A 22,285-nucleotide genomic window follows, 5' to 3' on the forward strand; every position below is an offset into this window, starting at 1 on the left:
CTGGGTTGGGAAGATCCCCTGAAGTAGGGCATGGCAACCCACTCCAGTATTCTTGCCTGGAGAATCCCTATGGACAGAGGAGCCTGGAAGGCTACAGTCTGTAGGGTCGCAAGAGTCAGACACGACTGAGCAACCAAGCACATGTTTATACCAATAAATGTAACATTTGAATGAGAAAATGAAAATACAAGCCATCACATAGTATTATATAAATATCGTGACACAATAAGAATATACTGGACCATATTTTTAAGGCATTTGTCTGTTTTCACTTTTACATGGGCTAGGATACATAGAATGAGATGTTCATGATTTTTAATACTACAGAATAATTTATGCTGAAGTCTTTTACTAATCTATCAACTGCCACCATTCACAAAGCTTGAAAAGCAAGAATTTTATCTATGGAATCTTTAGGTAATTATATAATGAGTTTATAAGGTTACCAGGCTATTATTAAAGAAAAGTGTAGAGTGTTAGAATGTTTCAAACCAGTAGGAAAAAAAGTACCCAACTTATGTCTTAAATAAATAGACCATTTTTCCCTTTACTCACAGTTTGTCTCCTAATTTTACCAACAGCACTCTGTCAACCCCATACACTAGAACCACGATGATGGAAAATATTGGTCCTTTGTCTCCTTCTTATACTTGATGAGTTACTAACCCAGAGCACAGCTGGATGATGACTAACTATTTGTCTTAGTGCAAAATATTCCAGTTGTGTCCTCACTGTCAGAATTTTTTTCATTTTGATTTATAACTTTCTTGGCAAGCATATTATTAACTTTACATCTCTGTAGTTAACTGCCAAATGTGAACAATAAGTTATTCAACGTATTAGCTTCCCTATTCTGAATTGCCCGGGTTCTACTTGGTAAGAAAACATTCAGCAGAAACTACTAATTATGGTAAGAAAATACTCCATATTTTGAAATTAGGAATCCAAACTCACAGGTCAATAATTGAATGTTATTAATATAAGCCTGGTTTAAGTACATTTTGACTTCAAACATTTTTGAACTTGTTTTCAATCTCACTGAATAATGTTTAGATCATGTTTTTTAAGTATCAATTTTAAGTCATTAAGAAGGGAAAACAAAAATCAATTTCTTATACCATGTATAATCTTTGAGGAAATAGGTCTTCAAAAGAATACTCTGAAGCAGATGGAAACAAATTCATTTCTTTTAACACTGATTTCTAAATTGTAGCCGAAAGACCGTGTAGAAGCCTCAACGGAGGCAGATGCCTTGCTAGAAAACACTGACCACCTCTGATGTGCCTTTCTTTACTCTCCTGGCCACTAGATCCATGTCGAGGGCTGTGTTACCATACCTGACTTGGGAACTGTTGTCTCTACTAAGGGGAAGGGGACTTTTCCACCAAAGCTGCTATCAGTCAGTCAGTTCAGTCGCTCAATCGGGTCCAACTCTTTGCGACCCCCATGAATTGCAGCATGCCAGGCCTCCCTGTCCATCACCAACTCCCAGAGTTTACTCAAACCCATGTCCATCGAGTCGGTGATGCCATCCAAACATCTCATCCTCTGTCGTCCCCTTCTCCTCCTGCCCCCAATCCCTCCCAGCATCAGGGTCTTTTCCAATGAGTCAACTCTTCACATGAGGAGGCCAAAGTACTGGAATTTCAGCTTCAGCATCAGTCCATCCAATGAACACCCAGGACTGATCTCCTTTAGGATGGACTACTTGGATCTCCTTGCAGTCCAAGGGACTCTCACGAGTCTTCTCCTACACCACAGTTCAAAAGCATCAATTTTTCTGCGCTCAGCTTTCTTCACACCCATACATGACCGCTGGAAAAACCGTAGCCTTGACTAGACTGACCTTTGTTGGCAAAGGAATGTCTCTGCTTCTTAATATGCTATCTAGGTTGGTCATAACTTTCCTTCCAAGGAGTAAGCATTTTTTTTTTTTTTTTTTTTTTTAGCATCTTTTAATTCCATGGCTGTAAGGCCATGCTAATATGAACTGGTAAGAAGCAGGACAGCATGCCTTGAAAGTCCTGAACCAGAAGAGGATCTGAACTTAAAGCTGGATTTGTTTGTTTTTGGCTGAGCCTGTGAGGCATGCAGGATCTTAGTTTCCCAGCTAGGGATTGAACCCACACTGCCTGCAATGGAAGCACAGAGTCTGAACCACTGGACCATCAGGGAAATCCCAGGAAGAATTTGTTGATATAGGGGTATGCTCTGTGACTCAGGATTTAATGCTCTGGCATGTTCTGATATGCTGCTGGGATGAATCTTGGAAGCTTGAAAAAAAAAATATAATGATGGCTTTCCATTAAATCTGAGATGCCAGAACTGACAGGCTGCTGAAGGAAAGAAGAAAATGAACCAGAGAAATGAACATGGCAAAATGAGTCTATTACATAATATGTGAGAACCCACCAGCTGACTTTTCCTGGAAGGGGCCAGAGAAGATATTAACTGTGGTGATAAGGAATGCAGTAGAAACAGAAATGCCACCATTAATGAGAAGCTTAGTAGTGGCTGGCCTCTGCAGGCTGAGGCTGATGGCAGAACATGCTGCTATGGAATCTGGCTCCCCAGGATCAGCAAAGAAGATGGGATTCCAGAGTAGTATAGGCAGCTGGTAGCACTAAATTGTCAGAGAAAAGATGCATGTAATAACTGTAACTGACAGCATAGTTGAAATGGTGGCATCCAGGGCATCCTGTCCCACAGTGAACTATCATGATGATGAATAGTCCATAGTTCTAAAGAGCAAGACAAATAAACAGTAAATAGGGAGTTTCTTCACATAATTGATACATGCATATATACATATACACACAATATAAATAGATTCAAGGAGATCAAAAATGGACGAACAGAAAGATGATACCAGCTGCCCCAATGGAACTAATCAAATGCTACAATCTGTCACCAACATTCTATACCTGAGCCAGTTCTTAGACAAGAACTCGTCAATTAAAAAAGAAATCAGATCTCTGTAAGGAAAAACTCTCAAATACCATAGTAAGTGAAGGTAGCAGTCCCCTCAGTTTTTCCCCGCAGTGGCCTAGGATCATTCATCATTTACATATACATTTTTCAGATTATTTTCCACTATAGGTTATTATAAGATACTGAATATAGCTCCCCGTGCTGTATAATAAATCCTTGCTGCTTATCTATTTTATGCACAGTAGTTTGTATCTGCTAGTTCCAAACTCCTAATTGATCTCTCCATCCCTTTCCCTTTTGGTAATCACAAGTTTGTTTTCTCTGTCTGTGAATCTATTTCTGTTTCGTACATAGATCCATTTGTATTTTTTATATTCATATTTTTATATTCCACCTATGCGATATCACATAATATTTGCATTTCTTTGCCTGATTTACTCTAGGCATTCTCTAGGTCCATTCCTGTTGCTGAAGTGTCAATATTTCATTCTTTTCTGTGCTTGAGTAATATTCCATTTTATCAAATATATGTATATAATATATACACACATATAATACATATGTTATTAAATAATGTAAATATTTTGCATAAATATATATGTATATATTTATAAAATATATATAGTATAAATATATGTGACAAATAATATATATTTGGATATAATTATAAATATATATTTTATATATATATAAAACATATATATCACATATATTTATAAATTACATATATTTGTGTATAATATAAATATAAATATATATTTTATCAAATGAAGTGGCAACCCCTCCAGAATTCTTGTCTGGAAAGTCCCATGGACAGAGGAGCCTGGCAGACTACAGTCCGTGGGGTCGCAAGAGTCGGACACGAATCAGAGAAAAAACCAGCTCCATATATAAAACATCTTCTTAAACCGGTCACCTATTGACAGGCACTTGGGTTCTTTCCAGGTCTTGGTTATTGTAAATAATGCTGCTATGAACAGTGCTGCTTCTGAGTTAAAGTGTTGCTCTTTTCTGGATACATACCCAGGAGTAGGGTGTCTAGATCCTGTGGTAACTCTATTTTCAGTTTTTTTAAGAAACCTCCATACTGTCTTCCATAGTGTCTGTACCAATTTATATTCCCACCAACAGTGTCTGTGTGTTTGGAGAGGCGGGTAGCCAGGATCTTTTGAGGTCTACCAAATTCAGAATCTAAACTGACTCTGATAACAGAACTACAATGGATACCCCACCCAAGAAAAATAGAAAATCAAGAACAATACTGAACAATACTGCATTCCAGATAGAAGGGCAGTTTAATGCCAATCTCAAATGCCTGAAAAAATGCATTGAAGGTGTTTGCTATTAACAATCAATTTAATTCACCAATTTGGCCATAAAAAACTAAATGGAGCATGGCAGATGACAGTGGATTCTAAAATTTAATTACACATGAATCCCAACTTTAGCTTTTTTGCTAAATGTAGTGTATATGGCAGATCAACATGAATGGCTGTCCTCTGCAGGCTGAGGCTGAAGGCACGACATGCTGCTATGGAGCCTGGCCCCAGCATCAGCAAGGAGGATGGGATTCCATCTAGTATGTGATATGGAGCTCTGGTCTGGTAAATAACTGGTCAGGAAAGAGGCTAAAAAGCAGTTCTCACTTACCAGAGATAAATAACATGATACATTTATGGCATTGCCCAGGGCTATGTTGAATCGCCTCTCTTCTGTCACTGTATAGTCTTAATGTATCTCGATTACCTGGACCTTCCATCGGTCCTTTAGTGACTTTCTCATTGGTCTAGTATATTGATAACAACATGGCAAATAGAACTGATAAGCAGAAAATGGCAAGTACTCTGATGGCAAAGAAAATGGCAAATAACATACATGAGCTCCTAAAAATGGGCATTAAGTCCTACAAAGTCCCAATTTATCAGTCAACTGCTTAGAAGTCCAGCAGTATGCTAAAATATCCTTTTCAAGATAAAGAACAGGTTATTGTGCCTTGCACTTCCTACTGCTTAGAAGCATAGCACCTGGAGGGCTTTATGAACAGTGTTTCAACTCACTTATCATGTGACTCAAAAGAGGGCTTTACAGTAAATAGAGGCTGACATACAAATAGTCCTGCCACTTGGGCCACACTGCCCATCAGACCCATAAATCTAAAGGAATTTATGTTAATCTACATAATCAACATTATGTAGAGTCTCTGGGAACACCCAATGGGAGAGCTGCAGCAAAGAACTCTAGGGTTCTGGATCAAAGTCATTCCATCTACAGTAGAGAACTGTATTCTATTTAGAAATCTGTTCCTAGCATGCTATAGAGTCATGGTGAAAACTAAGCATAAGACCACAGGATAGCAAGTGACCATTGACTATAGCGTCCCATAACAAACTAGATTCTGTTAGACCTAAAGATGCCGTAAGGTTCAACTGGCCTGTGTGTGTGCTTAGTCACTCAGTCGTGTTCAACTCTTGTGAGCCCATGGACTGCAGCCCGCCAGGCCCTGTCCATGGGGATTCTCCAGGCAAAAATACTGGAGTGGGTTGCCATGCCTTTCTCCAGGGGATCTTCCCAACCCAGGGATCAAACCCAGGTCTCCCACATTGCAGGCAGAGTCTTTAACATCTGAGCCACGAGGGAAGCCCTCAACTGGCCTAGCAAGGATATGTCTTTCAAGATAAGCTTCATACAGGTACATCTAGGACAGAATGAAGGAAATTTAGAAGACACAGTAAGCTTCATGATTAGGTTTATTATGTACCAATAACTCATCCTTTTCTTATACCTATGGGCTCATGGAACAGTTTTTACAGCCAGCTAGCAAAGGGTAAAAAACAAGAACTGGTTCACAGATGTCTACTAGATATGTTGAGGCAAGATTAAAAATAGACTGTGGCTGTACCAACTCAAGGGTGGAGCCCAACTCAAGAGTGGCCCTGAAAGACAGTAATGAGAAGAAATTTTCTCAATGAGCAAAACTTGGGTCAGTGTATCTGGTCATCCAGTTCATCTGAAAAAAACAACTGGCCAAAAATAAGGACGTACATGGACACATGGACAATGAAAAGGTGGTTTGACTGGTTGGTCAGAGGCCAGGAAAGAGCAAGACTGGAATATCAGAGATAAGAAAAAAAGTCTTAGAAAAAGTGTTTAGATGAGCCTGTAGCAGTGGGTACAAAGATTGCTGCTGCTGTGGCTGCTAAGTAACTTCAATCGTGTCCGACTCTGTGCGACCCCGTAGAAGGCAGCCCACCAGGCTCCCCCGTCCCTGGGATTCTCCAGGCAAGAACACTGGAGTGGGTTGCCATTTCCTTCTCCAATGCATGAAAGTGAAAAGTGAAAGTGAAGTCACTCAGTCATGTCCAACTCTTTGCGACACCATGGACTGTAGCCCACCAGGCTCCTCCATCCATGGGATTTTCCAGGCAAGGGTACTGGAGTAGGGTGCCATTTCCTTCTCCTGGACAAAGGCTGAGCATCCTTGAAACACACTAAATGCCTTTATAGAGCATCAACTGCAAAAGACATCCTAAATAACACGTACACAGGATTACTTATCCAGTGGCTGTCTGCCAGCCTCTGCACTTTGGCACACAAGTACTTTTTCAATGGGCCAAAGAATGAAGTAGTGGTGGTGGAAGAGATGAACCTATACATAGGCTCAATACCATGGAGTCCCATGTGTATACACACACTCACACACACACACACACACACACACATCACATGCTCTTTATCCATTCATCTATCGATGGACATAATTTAGATTGTTTCCATGTCTTGGCTATTAATTAGTGCTGCAATGAACATTGGGATGCAAGTATCTTTTCAAATTATGGTTTTCCAGATATATGCCCAAGAATGGAATGCAGAATCATATGGTAAATCTATTTTTAGTTTTTTAAGGAACCTGCATACAGTTCTCCATAGTGACTAACCAATTTACATTACTACCAACTCTTTAGGAGGGTTCCTTCTTCTTCACACCCTCTCCAGCATTTACTATTTGTAGACTTTTTGATAATGGCCATTCTGACAGAGTGAGGTGATATCTCATTGTAGCTTTGATTTGCATTTTTCTAATAATTAACAATGGTGAGCACTTTTTAGTTTTTTTTTTTTTGGCCATCTGTATGTCTTCTTGGGAGAAATGTCTATTTAAATCTTCTGTCCATTTCTTGATAGGGTTGTTAGTTTTCTGATATTGAGCCATATGAGTTGTTTGTATAATTTGGATATTAATCCCTGTTGGTTACATCATTTGCAAATATTTTCTCCCATTTCATAGGCTGGCTTCTTTTTTTTATGGTTTCCTTTTCTGTGCAAAAGCTTTTAAGTTTAATTGAGCCCCATTTGTTTGTTCTTGTTTTTATTTCTATCACTCTTGGAAGTAGATCCAAAAAGATAACAGCTGCAATTTGTGTCAAGGAATGTTCTGTCAATATTTTCCTCTAAGAGTTGTATAGTATCCAGTCTTACATTTAGGTGTTCAATTCATTTAATTTTTATGTATGGTGTTAGAAAATGTTCTAATTTCATTTTTTTTAATGTAGCTGTCCAGTTTTTCCAGCACCACTTACTGAAGTGACTGTCTTTTCTCCATTGTAAATTCTTGCCTCATTTATCATAGATTGATTGGCCATAAGTGCCTGGGTTTATTTCTGGGCTCTCTCTCCTGTTCCATTGATCTATATGTCTGCTTTTTGTGCCAGTACCACAGTTTTTTTATTACTATGGCTTTGTAGTATAGTCTGAAGTCAGGAGGCCTGATTCCTCCAGTTTTGTTCTTCTTTCTCAAGATTGCTTTGGTTGTTGAGGGTCTTTTGTGTCTCCAAACAAATTTTAAAACCTTTTGTTCCAGTTCTGTGAAAAATCCCAATGGTAATATGATAGTGATTACACTGAATCTATAGGTTGCCTTGGTTAGTATAGTCATTTTGGCAATACTGATTCTTCCTATCAAAGAATATGGTATATTTTTCTATCTGTTTGCAACATCTTTAATTTTTTTTTTATAAGTGTCATATAGTTTCTGGAGTACAGGTCTTTTGCCTCCTTAGGTAGGCTTACTCCTAGCTATTGTATTCTTTTTGATATGAATGTAAATGGGATTGTTGCCTTAATATCTCTTTCTGATATTTCATTGTTAGTATATAGAAATGCAACAAACTTCTATATATCAATGTTGTTAAAGAACTGATATTTTAAAATGAATTATTTCATGGTTCTACTTCAAGTTTATGTATGTCGAGTTTTTTAAACTACTTAATATTATTTAAATTTGCATACTTTATATATAAAACATTGAAAATGAATAAAAGTCTTTTTCTTGTTGTTCTGTCACTATGCTATGTCTGACTCTTTGTGACCCCGTGGACTATGGCATGCCAGGCTCCTCTGTCCTCCACTATCTCCGGGAGTTTGCTCAAATTCCGTTGACTATGAATAAAAGTCTATCTTTCACTATTTGCTAATACGTATGAAAAAGTTCTGTAATTATATACAAGAAACTATAAATGACAATATTTATGCAAATAAATTAGCAGGAGACTTTTCACTTTTAATTTTTAGTCTCTCTGAAAAGTCTGAGGGTTTACAAAGACCATGAATTACTCACAAAATCATCAAATAAGCACATACAGATTTTTCCAAAAAAATACACTCATTATAAAGAGGAATTTTCCCCTTTTTTCTTCTGAGGAAGCATTTTTGCATAAGCTTGCATATTTTAAAATTACATTTCAAAAGGTAAGGTTTGTTGACTTGTTTAGCCATTACTTCAGCTTTGGTGTGTAGATTTTTATAATATGTATACAAATATATTTTTTAATGCTTTTCATGAAATTACACCTCTCACATTTGATGTTAGGACTGTTCCAGAGGGTGAATTTTGCAAGCCAGTCAGTTAATATAAAAGGCAATGACTTCATATTTTGGGAAAGTTGACATATGTTTTAAAAGTTTTTCACATACTACGTTTGGCACAACTTCAGAAGGCCCTATATTGTTCTGAATCATTTCGTAGCAAAATTAATTTCTGTATTACTTCACTTTTTCCTCCAAAGGATGCCATTTTTTTTTCTATTCCAGTTAAGTAGATATTAATATCTCAACAGGGAGAGTATGACTTTTTAAATAATAGCTTTTTTACTCCCAAACATTACATTATTGGTTACAGTTACTATTTACTAACCAGAAAATGTTCTTTTCAGTTCAGTTCAACAAACATTTATTGATCATTTTATATACCACAAACTGGATAAAGCTCAAGACTAACAAAGAAAACTATGTTCTCTGCTGTTTGAAATATTCATCAACTAAAAGAGATATCTAAAGAGAATTTCAATACAATCATTGAGGACTAAGGACCCACAACAGACATGAACTTCTCTCATTTCTACTTTTCAAAATAGGTATATACTCTTTAGTTTAAATTTACCAATTTAAATTTAATTCTAATTCAATTATACATTCCTGCTTGGTAAAAATCCCTTTAGACCTTTCTTTGTGCTAGACTTTCCAAATAGATATGAATAATCCGACTCAAAATAACATTCCTTGTGAATGACAGCAATGAGAAAGGTCTGGGAAGAAATATGGCAGGGACATAAGAGTTTCAGTTTCATGTGAAACAAAATTTTATATGAGAAGATTAAATTATGAGAGAACAAGAAAGGAAATAGCTGATACAGAAAAAAAGGGAAAAGGAAAGAAGTGAGGTTAAGAATATGAAAACTAAATCAGTTCTGTAATTCCTGTGCACTACACACGGAAGTATCTCCAACTCAGAAAATGCCTTTAATCTCCCACATGACTAAGGTCGTGGCATGGCTTACAGATCCTATTTTGAACTTTTTTTTAAGCAATGGGACAATATGTCATTGATTTTTGCTGTGAAAACACACAAGTGAAAAGAACTCATCCTTGAAACTGACTTTTCTTTTTTTCAAGAAAATGTCCCATGAAGAAATAGAAAGTAACCTGCACAAACTCTGTCTAAGAAAAAAGCCATAAAAGAAGCATCAGGTCATTAGAGGAGAATACTGTAAAGAAAGCATAATATGAAAAGTGAAATGACAATTGCATAGTGCATGAGTGATAAGGTCGGGCTGGACACAAAATTCACTAAATATTGAATTATTAAAATATCATTTTCATATATTTTTTCTTACCTAGGGAAATCTCAAAATTTACATATCTTTATTGAGGGGGAAATATTCAGATTCCTATGGTTGTTGAAGTCCAATTTTACTGTTTTTTAGTTTTATAATCACTCTTAGGAAGAAATTGATCATGACCTCAAAATAATCTTTAATAAATTTTACCTATCATATTTAAATAAATGACTACTAAAGAATCAATTTTATGGAATAACTCAAGAGCTATATTTATAGAAAACATAACTGTTAAAAGATGCATTGCTTCAAAATAATTATCAAAGATCCACTTTTTTCTTAGTATTATATGATATATTCTCCACTGAAAGTGTGCATTCACAATGAAGGAAACTATAAGCAAGGTGAAAAGACAGCCCTCAGAATGGGAGAAAATAATAGTAAACGAAGCAACTGACAAAGAATTAATCTCAAAAATATACAAGCGACTCCTGCAGCTCAATTCCAGAAAAATAAACGACCCAATCAAAAAATGGGCCAAAGAACTAAACAGACATTTCTCCAAAGAAGACATATAGATGGCTAGCAAACACATGAAAAGATGCCCAACATCACTCATTATCAGAGAAATGCAAATCAAAACCTCAATGAGGTACCATTTCACACCAGTCAGAATGGCTGCTATCCAAAAGTCTACAAGCAATAAATGCTGGAGAGGGTGTGGAGAAAAGGGAACCCTCTTACACTGTTGGTGGAAATGCCAACTAGTACAGCCACTATGGAGAACAGTGTGGAGATTCCTTAAAAAACTGGAAATAGAACTGCCATACGACCCAGGAATCCCACTGCTAGGCATACACACCAAGGAAACCAGAATTGAAAGAGACACGTGCACCCCAATGTTCATCGCAGCACTGTTTATAATAGCCAACATAGAAGCAACCAAGATGTCCATCAGCAGACAAATGTGTTAAGAAAGCTGTGGTACATATACATGATGGAATATTACTCAGCCATTAAAAAGAATACATTTGAATAGGTTCTAATGAGGTGGATGAAACTGGAGCCTATTATACAGAGTGAAGTAAGCCAGAAAGGAAAACACCAATACAGTATATTAACGCATATATATGGAATTTAGAAAGATGGTAATGATAACCCTATATGCAAAACAAAAAAAGAGACACAGATGTACAGAACAGACTTTTGGACTCTGTGGGAGACGGCGAGGGTGGGATGTTTCGAGAGAACAGCATGAATATTATCTATAGTGAAGATTCTTCTTAAACACCACAGTTCAAAAGCATCCTTTCTTTGGCACTCAACTTTCTTTATACTCCAACTCTCACATCCATACATGACCACTGGAAAAACCATAGCCTTGACTAGATGGACCTTTGTTGGCAAAGTAATGTCTCTGCTTTTTAATATGCTGACTAGGTTGGTCATAACTTTCCTGCCAAGGACTAAGTGTCTTTTAATTTCATGGCTGCAATCACCATCTGCAATGATTTGGGAGCCCCCAAAAAATAAAGTCTGTCACTGCTTCCACTGTTTCCCCATTTATTTGCCATGAAGTGATGGGACTGGATGCCATGATCTTAGTTTTCTGAATGTTGAGCTTTAAGCCAACTTTTTCACTCTTCTCTTTCACTTTCATCAAGAAGCTCTTCAGTTCTTCTTCACTTTCTGCCATAGGGTGGTGTCATCTGCATACCTGAGGTTATTGATATTTCTCCTGGCAATCTTGATTCCAGCTTGTACTTCATCCAGCCCAGCATTTCTCATGATGTACTCTGCATATAAGTTAAATAAGCAGGGTGACAATATACAGCCTTGATGTACTCCTTTTCCTATTTGGAACCGGTCTGCTGTTCCATGTCCAGTTCTAACTGTTGCTTCCTGACCTACATACAGGTTTCTCAGAGGCAGGTCAGGTGGTCTAGTACTCCCGTCTCTTTAAGAATTTTCCATAGTTTGTGGTGATCCACACAGTCAAAGCCTTTGGTATAGTCAATAAAGCAGAAATAGATGTTTTTCTGGAACTCTTGTTCTTTTTCAATGATCCAGCAGATGTTGGCAATTTGACCTGTGGTTCCTCTGCCTTTTCTAAATCAGCTTGAACATCTGGAAGTTCACAGTTCATGTATTGTTGAAGACTGTCTTGAAGAATTTTGAGCATTACTTTACTAGCACGTGAGATGAGTGCAATTGTGTGGTAGTTTGAACATTCTTACAGTCCATGTAATTCTCTAGGCCAGAATACTGGAGTGGATAGCCTTTACCATCTCCAGGGGATCTTCCCAACCCAGGATCGAACCCAGGTCTCCCACACTGAAGGCAGATTGTTTACCAGCTGAGTCACAAGGGAAGCCCACGGGTACATGCAACTTTCCGACTCAGAGTTCTTATTTTCTTCAGATGAATACGTGGAAGTGAAATTGCTGGATCATATGGCAGTTCTACTTTAACTTTCTAGAGGAAACACCACAGTGTTTCACACAGAGATTGCACCAATTTACAGTCTTACTAACAGTGCATGAGTGTTCCCTTTTCTCTGTATCCTTGTCAAAACGTATATGTGACTTTTTGATAATAGCAGTTCACAAAGAGATGAGATCTCATTTTGGTTTTGATTTGCATTTCCCTGATGATAAATGATATAGAGGATATTTTTATGTGTCTATTGGCCACCTATATTATCTTGTTTGGTTTTCTTCTAAGAGCTTTCAGGTCTTTCATTTAATTCTTTAATCCAGTTTGAGTTTATCTTTGTATGTGGTGTAGAAAGTACTTCAGATAGATTCTTTTACATGTAGCTGTGCAGTTTTCCCAGCACCATTTATTAAAAAGGCTGTCTTTTCCCTACTATATATTCTTGCCATCTTTCTTTCAGATTAATTAACCATACTAGTGTGTCCTTATTTCTAAGTTCTCTATTCTGTTCCACTGATTTATTAGTCAATTTTGGTGTCAGTGCCATATGCTTTCATTACCATAGTTTAATGTATGGCTTGAAATCAGGAAGTGTAATACTTCTAGCTTTGTTCTTTTTTTTCAAGATTGCTTTAGCTATTTGTGTTCTTCATACACTGCATGGGGTCACAAAGAATCAGAGAAGACTTACTGACTAAACAACAACAGGTATTTCCATACAGATTTTAAAATTATTTGTTCTAGTTCTGTGAAAAATGCCATTTTATTTTGATGGGATTTACACTGAATCTAAAGATTGTCTTGGGTAGTAGGGTCCTTTTAACAATATTAATTCTCCCCATTTATGAGTACAATATAAATTGTTTTTCCATGAGTTTTTTATACTCTTCAGTTTCTTTCATCAGTGTCTCATAGTTTTCTGAATCTTTTACCTCATAGGTTAGATTTATTCCTGATTTATTCAGAAATAAGAACAAGAATAGTATCTTATTCTTTTTGATGCAATTATAAATGGAATTGTTCCCTTAATTTCTCTTTCTGTTAGTCTGTTGTTAGTGTATAGATTTGCAACATATTTCTGTATATTAATTTTGTACCCTGCAACTTTACCCTGCCTCCTGAGAAACCTGTATGTAGGTCAAGAAGCAACAGTTAGAACCAGACGTGGAACAACAGACTGGTTCAAAATTGGGAAAGGAGTATGATAAGTCTGGATATTTTCACCTTGCTTATTTAACTTATATGCAGAGAACATTATATGACCTGCTGGGCTGGATGAATCACAAGCTGGAATCAATATTGCTGGGAGAAATATCAACAACCTCAAATATGCAGGTGAAACCACTCTAACGGCAGAAAGTGAAGAGGAACTAAAGAGCCTCTTGATAAGGGTGAAAAAAGAGTGAAAAAGCTGGCCTCTTGATAAGGGTGAAAAAAGAGAGTGAAAAAGCTGGATTGAAACTCAACATTCAAAAAACTAAGATTTTGGCATTCAGCCCCATTACTTCATGGCAAAGAGAAGGGGAAAAGTTGGAAGCAATGACAGATTTTATTTTCTTGGGCTCCAAAATCACTTCAGTTGATGACTGCAGCCATGAAATTAAAAGAAGCTTGCTCCTTAGAAGGAAAGTTATGACAAACCTAAACAGCGTATAAAAAACAGAGACATCATCTTGCTGACAAAGGTCTGAATAGTCAAAGCTATGATTTTTGCAGTAGTCATGAATAGATGTGAGAGCTGAATCGTAAAGAAGGCTGAGTGCCAAAGAACTGATGCTTTTGATTGTGGTGCTGGAGAAGACTCTGAGAGTTCCTTGGACTGCAAGGAGATCAAACTAGTCAATTCTAAAGGAAATTAACCCTGAATATTCATTGAAAGAATTGATGCTGAACCTGAAGCCCCAGTACTTTGGCCACCTGATGTGAAGAGTCGACTCACTAGAAAAGACCGTGATGCTGGGAAAGATTAAAAGCAGGAGGAGAAGGGGGCAGCAGAAGATGAAATGGTTAGATAGCATCACCAACTCAACAGACATGAATTTAAGCAAACTGCGGGATACAGTGGAGGACAGAAAAGTCTGACATGCTGCAGTCTGTGGGGTCACAAAGAGTCAGACATGACCTAGTGACTGAACAACAACAACTTTACCGAATTCATTGGCGCATTTTAGTAGTTTGTTGTTAACATTATTAGGATATTCTATATATAGTGTCATGTCATCAGCAAACAAAGACAGTTTTACTTCTCCTTTCCAATTGAGATTCCTCTTAATTTTTTTCTTCTTTTCTGATTGCTGTGGTTAGGACTTCAAATAATATGTTGATTAAAAGTGGTTAGAATGAGCATCCTTTTCTTATTCCTGATCTTAGAGGAAAGGCTTTCAGCTTTTGATCATTGAGTATGATGTCAGTTATAAATTTGTCATTTATGGCCTGATTAAATTGAGATATGTTCTCTCTATACCAACTACATTGAGAGTTTTTGTCATAAATGAATGATAAATTGTGTCAAAAGCTTTTTATTCTTCTATTGAGATAATCATGATTTTTATCTTCAAGTTGTTAATGGGGTGTATCACATTGATTTGTAGATCTTGAACCATTTTGCATCCCTGGGATAAATCCCATTGGATTGTGGTGTATGATCCTTTTAACATATAATATTATTGAATTTACTAATATTTTGTTGAAGATTATTGTATCTATGTTCATCAGGGATATTGGTCTGTAATTTTTTGTGTGGTGTCCTTGTCTAGTTTTGGTATCATAGAGATGCTGGCCTTATATAATGAGATCAGAAGCATTCCTTCTCCTTCAGTTTTTTTGAATAGTTTAAGAAGAATAGGTATTAACTTTTATTTAAAGGTTTTGTATGACCCACCTATGAAACCATCTATTCCTGGAATCATGCTTGTTTGGAGTTTTTTTATTGCTTACACAGTTTCACTACTGGTAATCAGTATGTTCATATTTTCTACTTTTTCTTGATTCAATTTTGGGAGATTGTACATCTCTAGGAATTTATCCATTTCTTCTAAGTTATCCAATTTTTTGGCATATACTTGTTCATAGTACTCTCATGATCCTTTGTATTTCTGTGGCATCCATTATAACTTCTTTTTCATTTCTGAGTTAATTTGGCGGGAACTTTCTCTACTTGCTTACTGAGTCTGGCTAAAGGCTTATCAATTTTATCTTTTCAAAGCTTTTAGTTACGTAGCTTTTAGCTACGTTGATCTTTTCTATTATTTTTTAGTCTCTAATTCATTAAATTCTACTCTCAACTTTAGTATTTCCTTCTCTCTACTAACTTTCAGGTTTGTTCTTTTATAGTCCCTTCAGGTATAGGGTTCAATTGTTTGCTTGAGATTTTTCTTACATCTCCAGATTTTTGAAAGTCATCCCTAGTAACTGAAAGTCCTTCAATGCCCTTACTCCTTTCCTTTACAGTTCCTACCTACTTGTCAAGACCCAGGCCAAAATTAGCTCCTCTAAACGCTTCTCTGAACTTGAGTTGCCAATTATTCTCCTGTGTTCTTAGAGCACTTTCTACACAGTTATGTTGTGCTCACTGCTTCATGACACTATTACTAATCTGCCATAAACTACACATATGATCCTCACAGGCAGGAAACACTGATATTCTCATGTTTGTGGCCCATTTCTTGAATAATACCTATACAAAGTAGAGACTCGAAAAAATATATTCTGAATGAATAAATGCACATTTGAACAAATCATCGACTGTATAAAATGAATTCAGGTTACAATCAAGAACCTTTTGTAGGTTCACACCAGTCTCGCTGCTCCACTACCCAATTCTTAATTGTGTTATTTTTACAAGGGTTCACTCAAAAGTGGCAATCCTGCAGCTTCTGTATTTCTCTATCATAGCCTCTCCACCCTCTCCTCATCCCTGGAAATGGCAAATACCATAGGGAGAAATTTTTTTTTTTATTTGAAAGACTCATACATCATTACAGAATAAACATAATAGTTACAAGATTTTTTCCCCATTGTGAATCATTTATTCAATAACTTTTATTGAGTACATGAGCCAGATTATTCTGAGGATTGAAATATGTTTATAAATCACAACTGACTCACTGTTTAAGGATATAGGAGGCACCCACCAGCTAATCAAATCCCTTTTGAGAGTTATCTGAGTTAAATCTGAAGAGAAATGATTTATATTATATTTTAAAATGTTATCATTTTTGCCGTTTTTCTCTCTCTTCCTTGAAGAATATATTTTCCCTGGTCATTGTGATAAGGGAAATCTTCCCCTCCTTGAATTCTACATGGCCAGTTTCAGAAGAAATTTCTTTTTTAATGCACATCCATTTATATCCTACTGTTTACATAAAATATTTGAAGCAGTTTATAACAAAACACATAAAATAAAATTAGAAACAGAAAAGAGTGCCTTGGAATAGATAAATATGATATGAATAAGAACAATGTAGATGCTGTCATTTCAATTAAATTCTAGTTTTGGGCTGCCTGAAAGCTAAGGTACAAAGGAAAGATAAAATGAGTAATCTATTTTCATTATTTACAAAGGAAAAGAAACTAACGTGATAGATACTAAGAGTAAGCAACGGTTTTTCTGGCACTGAACTCTCAAAGTTCTCATGTGAAATTTGATATATGCAATATATATATATGAAATTTCATATGCTCAAAATTCTCCAAGCCAGGCTTCAGCAATACATGAACCGTGAACTTCCAGATGTTCAAGCTGGTTTTAGAAAAGGCAGAGAAACCAGAGATTATACTGCCAACATCCTCTGGATCATCGAAAAAGCAAGAGTTTCAGAAAAACATCTATTTCTGCTTTATTTACCATGCCAAAGCCTTTGAGTGTGTGGATCACGATAAACTGTGGAAATTTCTGAAGGAGATGGGAATACCAGACCACCTGACCTGCCTCTTGAGAAACCTGTATGAAGGTCAGGAAGCAACAGTTAGAACTGGACATGGAACAACAGACTGGTTCCAAATAGGAAAAGGAGTACATCAAGGCTGTATATTGTCACCCTGCTTATTTAACTTATATGCAGAGTACATCATGAGAAACGCTGGGCTGGATGAAGCATAAGCTGGAATCAAGATTGCTGGGAGAAATATCAATAACCTCAGATATGGAGATAACACCACCCTTATGGAAGAAAGTGAAGAGGAGCTAAAGAGCCTTTTGATGAAAGTGAAAGAGGAGAGAGAAAAAGTTGGCTTAAAGCTCAACATTCAGAAAACTAAGATCATGGCATCCAGTCCCATCACTTCATGGCAAATAGATGGGGAATCAGTGGAAACAGTGACAGACTTTATTTTGGGGGGCTCCAAAATCACCACAGATGGTGATTGCAGCCATGAAAAGGAAAGGTATGACCCACCTAGACAGCATATTAAAAAGAAGAGACATTACTTTGTCAACAAAGGTCCATCTAGTCCAGGCTGTGGTTTTTCCAGTAGTCATGTATGGATGTGAGAGTTGGAGTATAAAGAAAGCTGAGCAACAGAGAATTGATGCTTTTGAACTGTGGTGTTGGAGAAGACTCTTGAGAGTCCCTTAGACTGCAAGGAGATCCAACCAGTCCATCCTAAAAGAAATCAGTTCTGAATATTCATTGGAAGGACTGAGGCTGAAGCTGAAACTCCAATACTTTGGCCACTTGATGCGATGAGCTGACTCGTTAGAAAAGACTCTGATGCTGGGAAAGATTGAGGGCGGGAGGAGAAGGGGATGACAGAGGATGAGATGGTTGGATGGCATCACCAACTCAATGACATGGATTTGGGCAGGCTCCGGGAGCTGTTGATGGACAAGGAGGCCTGGCATGCTGTGGTCCATGGGATCGCAAAGAGTTAGACACGACTGAGCGACTGAACTGAGCTGAACTGAACTGTATATGCAATATGAAATATTGATTGCTATATTTAAAATGGATAACCAACAAGAACCTATTGTATAGCACATGGAACTATGCTCAATGTTATGTGCCAGCCAGGATGGTTGAAGGGTTGGGAGAGAACTGATACATGTATATGTATGGTTGAGTCCCTTCACTGTTCACTTGAAACTATCACAACATTGTTAATCTGCTATACTCCAATACAAAATGATTCTGATGTTTAAAGATTTAATTTAATTTAAAAAGAAAGTGAACTTTACTCTCAACAAGTATGTATATAATATTTGCTAGAAAAAATATATCACTGTTATTTATTTTATTGTATTTTATGGGTATATTATTAAAACAAAACTCAGTGAATATGATTGTACAACAGGCTAAGCTATTATGATACAAAATATAATCTTCCTGTGACTCAATTTCTCCAAAGACATTTGTCACAGTATCTAGGAAAGTGGTTCTTAATTCCATTTAAGCTTTGAATACTTTTATGAGTCTGCTGAATACTATACTATTCTCAGCACAGAAATGCACATGCACACCCACTTGCTTTTGTATACAATTTCAAGAAGCTCATTGACTCCTTGAAACACAACCATAGATGCCAAGGACAAGTGTAAAGATGGATTAGACAGCCTTTAAATAATTTCTCGATATATTTCAGACATGACTTTTGATTAAAGATGAGAAGTAAATGATTCAAGGCTGCAGCTTCACTGAAATTCCTAAAATATTTAATCTGAATGACTCTGAAAACCCCCAGGGCAAGATTTCTTCCTCTGATAACAACTTTCCTTATAATAACAGTATATTTCTCTGCCCAGGCAACATCACTTTTGTTTCTGCAGGTATTTTTTATGGCTGGATGAAAGGGGATCTTTAGCCTCTGGTAACTGAACTGATTGTAAAGTTGACTTTTATTATTAAAGGTTAAAGGGGAAGACAGAGGATGAGATGGTTGGATGGCATCATTGACTCGATTGACATGAGTTTGAGTAAGCTCCAGGAGTTGGTGATGGACAGGGAAGCCTGGCATGCTGCAGTCCATGGGGTCGCAAAGAGTCGGACACAACTGAGCAACTGAACTGAACTGAACAGAGAGGCAGGGTACAGAGGTACCTAAGGCAAAACAAGTATGTCTTCAAAGAGATATTTGAGATTTATTGCAGCTGAAGAAATGGTAGGTGATACTGAATACTTTTTATGTCCTTGATACTTTACAGACATTATTTCATTTAATTAATAAAACAAATCAGGCAGTATCATATTATAAACATGAGGAAACCAAGGTTCTGAGATTTTAGATAACTATTCAAGTTTTCATAGTAAGTGACAAAATCAATATTCACTCTGAGGTTGTTAATTCTAAGCTTGTGTATGGTATGCTACAAAGCATACCATATTGACAATCCTCCTTACTCTGCTTTGCACACTAAGATTGGAAGGATTTGGGAAACCCTACATTCTAACTCTCCCCAGAAAGGCAAATAAGATCAGGTTTTTGGTTAAAATTATACCTTTGGCATTATGCTAGGAGTTTTCCCTTAATGGAATCTCTCATCTACTTCCTCAGTAGTTAAGTAGTTATTTATTTAACCTGATTTGTTCAGTATGCACTAGTTCTTCTTGGATTTTAGAATATGGGACTCTTCTTAAAAGGAACCATAACAAATGGTGAAAGAAATAGTCTCAGTATTTAAAAGTAGTGATTATCATTATTGCAAGGAATTTGGCCTCTAGGTTTTCAGAATTGCTCACATGAAATATTCTAGGAATGTCAATGATAAATGGAATAAGATATGGGATCTAGGGGAGGTAAATGAGCTGTTCCAGAACCTACTAGGGTGAAAAAGAGCACTGAGTCTCCCTTATTTGGAATGTAAACTGTGCTTAAATTAAAAATTGTCACACAAAACTTTTCCTCCCTACCTTTACATTAGCTAAAAAATAAAAATACTAGACTATTTTAAGCTACAAAATTTTAAAAATAAACTCAGAAAAAATAACATTAAAAATTATAAAGATTTAAGGCAAATCATTCAGTGTTGTAACCAGTGGGGTGAGAATAATCCTGGCAACAGAGTTTTGCAAAGTACCTTGGTCATATAGTGCATTAAAATCTAGGCGTATATTTACTAGTTCTTTCATATGTTTCCAGGTTCAGAGAATCAAGAAAGCTGTTAGAAAGTTCTGGTTACCGAAGGGGAAGGGGTGGAGAATAGATAAATTAAGAGTTTGGGATTAGCAGATATAAACTACTAGATATAAAATAGATAAACAGCAAAGCCCTACTGTATAGCACAGGGAACTATATTCAATATCCTGTAATAAACTACAATGGAAAAGGATATGAAAAAGAATATATATACACACACACACACATATATATATATGCATATATATATATATATATCTGAATCACTTTGTTGTAACCAGAAACTCATACAAGATTGTCAATCAACTGTACTTCAATTTAAAAAAAAAAAGATTGTTGTTAGAATGCCAAAAAACAAAAAAGATTTAAAGCAAATCAGAACTGAAAACTAACAGTATGAAATAATCAGCACACCAGGAAAAAAATCATGTAAAAAATAAGAGAAATTTGCCCCCATTTTGGCCTTACTTTTTAAATGAAAATTATAATGGTATATTACATATTAAAAAGCAGAGACATTACATTGCCAACAAAGGTCCATCTAGTGAAAGCTATGGTTTTTACAGTAGTCATGTATGGATGTGAGAGTTGGACTATAAAGAAAGCTGAGCACAGAAGAATTGATGCTTTTGAATGTGGTGTTGGAGAAGACTCTTGAGAGTCCCTTGGACTGCAAGGAGATCCAACCAGTCCATCCTAAAGGAGATCAGTCCTGAATTTTCATTGGAAGGACTGATGTTGAAGCTGAAACTCCAATACTTTGGCCACCTGATGTGAAGAACTGACTGGAAAAGACCCTGATGCTGGGAAAGATGGAAGGCGGGAGGAGAAGGGGACGACAGAGGATGAGATGGTTGGATGGTATCACCGACTCAATGGACATGAGTTTGAGTAAACTCTAGGAGTTGGTGATGGACAGAGAGGACTGGCGTGCTGCAGTCCATGAGGCTGCAAAGATTTGGACACGACTGAGTGACTGAAATGAACTGAACTGATATTCCATTTTAAAAACTAGAGTTAATTTTTAAAATAATAAAAGCACAAGTAAATAGTTAATATAGATCCTGATATAATTATATAATATGTATATTTATGACATCTGATGACTTTTCCATATTAAATATGGAAATTCATTTCTGAATAAATCCACCCTTCCAGGCAGAAAATGAAAGGAGTTACCTCTTGGATATTTTTGGATTGCTTAAATGTTTATAAATAGTATTATCAATTCTGTGAATAATAATAATTCTATAACATTTTACTTAAAATCACAAAAACATTATAAAAGAAGATGGAACAGTAATTTTAAAATAATAAATTGTTGAGGTATCTCACACATTCTTCTATATATAGAAAAGATTGCACAGTAATTTCAGAAGAGAAGATTGAATGAGAAAATTTGAAATAAAATTGCATTGTTTCAACCACTTGAATAAATTTGTAAGATGACATATCTTTCCTACTTCAAAGAGTCTAAATAAATTTCAAAGTTGAAATTAAAACTAGAAAAGTACTATGATTTTCATTTTTAGTAAAACTGATTTGAAAAATATGCTCTTATTATGTGTATTACTGGATAATCAAATTAGACTATAACAAAAATTATTTACTTTCAGATTGATTTTCAGAAACTGATAAAATTTAGTGAAGTGAAAATGATATTATGCAATAATTTTCTGCTAATGTTCAATATTTTTTTCACACTGATTATACATAATATGAATAAATAACCATTC

Source organism: Cervus canadensis, chromosome 15, assembly GCF_019320065.1.
Source record: "Cervus canadensis isolate Bull #8, Minnesota chromosome 15, ASM1932006v1, whole genome shotgun sequence".
NCBI classification, from domain to species: domain Eukaryota; kingdom Metazoa; phylum Chordata; class Mammalia; order Artiodactyla; family Cervidae; genus Cervus; species Cervus canadensis.